Source organism: Chenopodium album, chromosome 3 (genome assembly GCF_948465745.1).
Source record: "Chenopodium album chromosome 3, dcCheAlbu1.1, whole genome shotgun sequence".
NCBI lineage: Eukaryota > Viridiplantae > Streptophyta > Magnoliopsida > Caryophyllales > Amaranthaceae > Chenopodium > Chenopodium album.
Genome location: NC_137836.1, coordinates 31,449,218 through 31,454,966, shown reverse-complemented (window position 1 = coordinate 31,454,966; position 5,749 = coordinate 31,449,218). Strand labels below are relative to the sequence as shown.

Below are 5,749 nucleotides of genomic sequence, written 5' to 3'. Positions count from 1 at the left end.
GGAGCTTGTTGGTTTTGTGGATGGGGTTGGTTGTATTGGTATTGAGGGGGGCCTTGGAATTGTTGTTTCCAACCCATGTTTTGTTGGGGTTTCCAACCTTGATTGTAGGGTTGAGAGTATTGATCATTTCTTTGCCCAATAGCTGCAGCTTGCTCTTGGTTAGTTGAGTTGCAATAGGAGGACAAGTGATCATTTCCTCCACAAGTCTCACAAGTCATGACTTGTTGTGAAGAAGATCTTAGAGATGTAAGGGTGGTTTGATCTAGCTTGTGAGCTAGCATGTCAAACTTTGATGTAATAAGGTCTATTGCACTAAGATCGTGGATTCCGCCCTTCTTTGCTTGAGGTTGCCTTCTATCACCTCCGTATGCGTAGTGCTTTGCCACTTCTTCAATCATCTTGTATGCATCATCTACCGATAGCTTTTTAAGGCTACCACCGGCCCCGTTATCAAGGTTGGCCCTTCAAGTAGGAGTAAGACCATCATAAAAGCTTTGAACAATGATCCATGATGTGAAACCATGGTGTGGGCATTTTCTAGTGTAGTCCTTGAAACACTCCCAAGCTTCACTTAACGTTTCATCAATCTCTTGGTTGAAATTGGTGATTTTTATTCTTAGTTCGGCGGTCTTTTCGGGTGGACAATACTTTCCAAGGAAAGCTCTAGTGACTTTATCCCATGTGGTCAATGATCCCTCTTCTACCGTTGTCAACCAATGCTTTGCTTTGTCATGGAGGGAGAATTGAAACATGTGCATACGGATGAACTCTTCCGTAATGTTGTTTTGCTTAATGGTTGTGCACAATTCGAGAAAGTTGTCCAAATGAGCAAAAGGACACTCATGAGAACTTCCACCAAATTGATCACTTTGTATCATACGGATGAGTTGAGGTGAAAGCTAAAAATTATTTGCATTCGTAGTAGGGAGACGTATGCCACTCCGATGTGTGAAGGCATTGGGGTGGTCATAATCTCGTAGCAATGGTGGAGGAGGGTCGTTATTACCCATATTATCTTCTTCGTTGGTTGCAAAGATTTCTTCTGGATCGGAATCTGAATATACAATAGAGAACTCTGGTGTGCCTTGCAAAAGCCTCCTCACGTTTCTCAAAGTCTTATTTAGCTCTAGATCAACGAGAATAAGCGGTGATTTCTTACTCTTCCATGTCATGCAAGGTCAAAAAAAGCTAAGAAAAACGTTAGCAATGACTATCACAAGTTGAAAACACAAATACACAAAAATAATAAAGAAAAATTATGATACAAATACACACACTTAGACTGATTCAACAATAATACATTCAATGTGACTTTGCCTCCCCGGCAACGGCGCCAAAATTTGATAGGCCGTCGTCGATCCTACCAAAGATAAAGTCCTATCTTGGTCTTACTAGCTAATAGCAAGGGTAAAAAAGGGTTGAACCCAAGAGAGGCGTTGAATCAACCACCGAGATACTACCGTTTAAATAAACTAATAAATGAAGTCAGAATTGGTTTGGTTTTTATGTAACAAATACTAGTTGAATCAACTAATACTAAGGGGGTGATTAACAATAATTAGAGAGTTCTAGGGCTCGGGATTTGCCACTCAATTTCGACACTAGTCACAAATAGCATGTAGCAAACAATGGTAAATTAAGGGGATAAAATAGTGGAAGTCATCTAAAGCACCCAACTACTCTCTCAATCTAGAGGGATTACTTGAATCATGAATACAACCTACTCTCGTGGTTACAAAGCATAAAACAAGTGTTAAAGCATAATCACGATGACAAAAACATTCCCTATACTGGAAATTCCTATTCTCATGGCATTTCAAGTCAATTAAGCATAAGGGAGCTAACTTAAGTTCATCTCTCGATCCTTTATTGAGAAAGCTTAGATAATAGTTCTAGCAATGGCCATATACAAGAACTAAGCAATTAAACCACTTAAGCTCAACTAATTAACACCCAACAATTATCAAATTAACACATGCAACGAGTAATTAGTGACTATATTGAGGGTTTTACCCAAACCCTAGAAAATTAAACTACTCACAATCAATGGAGATTAAAGCAATTAAGGATTTCAAGTAACTCATGAACAAGAATTAACTAAAGATTAAGCTAAATAACAATCTAAACATACAAGAATTAAGCAAGATGATTAACAATCAAAGCAATTAAAATGGAAGAGAAGAGTGAGAAAAAGTTACTAGAAGCTTGAACTTGAATAAAAATGGTGGAACTTGTCTTCTACAATGATTGAGAATGAAATTTCCAAGCTAATAATTATAATCTAACTAATGATTTGACAATATTTGTGTTTCTACAATTGCAAACTAAGAGGAAGCACTAAAAACTTGGATGTCGTACAAATGAGCTCAAGGGGTTATTTATAAAGACCCCTAAATAAAAAAGACAGAGAAAAACAAGAGTCGGACACGGCTACAGGTCAGCACGGACGTGCTGAGGTTGGCACGGACGTGCAGCCATATCTAAACGGACGTGCTAAGGTAGGCACGGGCGTGCACCTTCGAAAGAAGAGAGGAAGAATCTACTGTCTTGCCCTGGGGATCCTGCACGGACGTGCCAAATGTGGCACGGACGTGCAGGCCTTGTTTTATACAATCAGTTTTGTAACTGATTTGGGCTGAGCAAACTACACGGACGTGTAGGATTAGGCACGGACCTGCTGAATATCCTGCACGGATGTGTAGGTCATTAAAGCAGCAGGCAGTAGCTTCTGTTCGTGCTGGGGCAACGGACGTGCAAAGTATGGTACGTCCGTGCAGACTCTCTAAGACCTTTATCTTCACTTTTCTTCGGTTTTACTCCATTGTCTCGGCTTCTAACCTTGGTTTATCATCCATATGCCTCAAATGGTCGTCTTTAAAGCTAAAAACTCAACAAAAACACTAACAACCCGTGAAGCAAGGGATACACAAAAGTTGAACAAATAGAGTAGAAGTGAACCAAAATGCCAATATACAAAGTAAAGAAGGTTCGAAATCACTCTAAAATCATATCAAATAACAAGTTATCACCTCCCCCTCCCCTTCCCTCCCCCAACATTTTATCCAAACAAGGAAGTTTGTCTCCCTCCCTTTCCCTTCCCTTCCTTTCCTTCCACTTTTTATTATCCAAACATAGCCTTAGGGAATATTTCAAGCATTACCCCAAACTTGAACCCCACTGAGATCATCCATAAACCAACCATAAAATTCCTATACAAGGACTATACAGATGTATAGCCCTTTCAAAGAGCTTTCCAACGGTATATTATTAGCCCAACTCCGAGCCAAAACGAAGAAGTTATGATCAAAACACTAAACCGGGCCCAAAATCGACACCCTTGCACTCCAAAGGCCATAACTTTTGATCCATAACATATTTTAACATTAATCTAACGGCATTGGAAATTAGACATTCAAAGCTTTCCAATGATATATCACACACCTTAATCCAACTCCGCAATAAAAAGTTATGGAAGTTTTAAAAACGCGCTTTTGTATAAGGCAAACCGCAAACTAGCGCAACTCAATCAGTTGCGGTCAATCAGTTGCGCGCCCATGGCACGCGCGACTCTTTGAGATGCGCGCTGCACCTAGCGCGACTCAAAGAGTTGTGCGCGCCACCTAACGGAGCGGCTCTAAAACCCTAAACCTAGATCCCTATGCCTATAAATAGGGGTCTTCGTTCAGCATTACGATGACCGAAAAAATCAGAATTAAAACCCTATTATTCTCAAAACCCTAATCTCTCTACTTCTCTTACTATAATACTATTTTTCCCTCTTTCTTCCCAACTAATCTTCAACCCTAATCCATCTATTGAAGCTCTTGAAGGTACGTAGAAGAAAGAAAGTTCATAAACTCATTAAACGGAGATTTAACATAAAAGAAGAACGGTTAGTTTCCTGAGCGCTTAGATAAATCACTTTTCCTTTATTGTTTAAATAACTTTAATTGAATAAATAGTGTTGTTTGATCACTTTAAAAAAAAATTTAATTAATTAATTAATTCACATAGTATTCTTTTTTTAATCAAGAATAGAATTTGATAATTAATTATGGTTTTATCACTTAAGACAAAGCGAATATTGTTTATTTTGTTCTTTTCACGAATATTGATTAAACAAAGAATAACGATTTTTGCAATGTAATTCCTACGTGATTAACGCTTGTAAATAAAATCAACTAACATAGTCATAGGTATCGTGTTGCATATATTGTTTGGTGATGAATTTGTGAAAAAGGATGAGCTAGTACAGGCTGCACTAGGGCTAGGATAACGATTCCCCTCTAAAGGGAACGTTATTTTAGTACCCTCGCTCCCGAACTCATTTCTGGTTTATAGACCAATTTGGGCATGGGTAAACTTATGATTTGTGCCAATTATTCCATGAACTCCACATGGAAGAAAGGCATGAACAAGGTTTATGAGTTTTCCTAAAACTCATTAGCGACTCCCTACTTGTTTCTTACGAAAAAGCGTAATGATAGAATAAATTCTAATTCAAGGTCCCCTGAACAGTCAGGAATTAAAATCCTACTACACCCTAACAAATGTAAAGTCCTAGGCTTTTAAATGGCCATGGGCATCTAAGGAAGGACCCCTTACGATGGGATCACCCTCCTTACACAACGTCCTCAGCCGAGCCTCGTCTGTTGCTGCTTCCTCTTCGGCAGCTCAGGAGGTCCCTTCACCTCCTCGAAGGAGATCAGCAACTTTGGCTACCTCTTCAGCAGTTCGGGCAGCCTCCTTTTCTTCTGGGGAAAAGCGCCTCAGAGGGTCCCGCTTAGCCCACCAGGGTTTCTACTTCAGATAGTCCGCAGCAGGCTCGATCTGAAACAAAGTGGAATTTAGATGTAACGGACGCTTCTTGGGGTTTGTAATTGCAGGGGCGACGATCCAAAACAACCCTTTCAGCGTTTACCCCCAAGCGATTTAGTCAATCCAAGAATTGCTCTCATTCAACTTTGAAAAACAAAGATAAGTGAATCAGCTCAATGAAACAGACACTAAAAAGCTCTGAAGTAATTGCGAAATAAAAAGAAAAAGCAAGTCCTCAGCCCCAGCCGAAGGCGCTTACCGTCACGAAAATTTCGGCTAAGGCCGACAATAGCTAGCATGTTCTCCTAGAACGCATAGTAGGAGTCCGGAAGCCAGTTCACCAAAATATGCCTCAGTCGACCAGTCCCTCCTGGATTATCCTTCTTCCCGAAGAGAAGCACCTGGTAATAGCTAGGATGGCTGGTAGCATCAGGATCTTCGGGGCCCAGGTCTTGCATATCTTGGTCAGGCTCAAAGAGATAGCGGGGAGCGCCCAAGAAGTAAGGGTGGTTAGGATCCAAAGGTGCCCTAGCCCAGATCCATTGGCCTCTTCAGTCTTTGCGTGAAGAGTCATTCGACCACATTGTTAAATATTGCGGATGACTCTCAATCCGCCACCAGCCAGAGCCATGGTGACCATACCTGCTCTGGGTGTTAGGCACAAGCTTGTGCAGCTTTTTAAAGCAATATAGATTCGGTTCAAGGCTAAAGAACCGACACACCCTGTAGGGAATATTTCAAGCATTATCCCTAGCTTGAACCCCACTGTGATTATACACTTAAGCATGGTGGCGTCCAAAGGGAAGGAAGATAGAGCAAAAGAGTCACTAACAAGTTTTAGGAACTTGTAAACCGTTCATGAGGTGAAGGTTACACCCCTTAACGATCTAGTAGATCGAGGTTCAATAGGTCGTTGGTTCTACCGACCCTA

General features: G+C 40.7%; 1 non-coding gene across 1 annotated transcript; it reads left to right on the top strand.

Moving 5' to 3' along the window:
- Window positions 1-516: 516 nt before the first annotated feature.
- LOC145625658 (small nucleolar RNA R71) lies at window positions 517-623 on the top strand. Its single transcript, XR_014110568.1, has one exon. It is a non-coding gene; the product is annotated as a small nucleolar RNA R71 (small nucleolar RNA).
- Window positions 624-5,749: the final 5,126 nt, after the last annotated feature.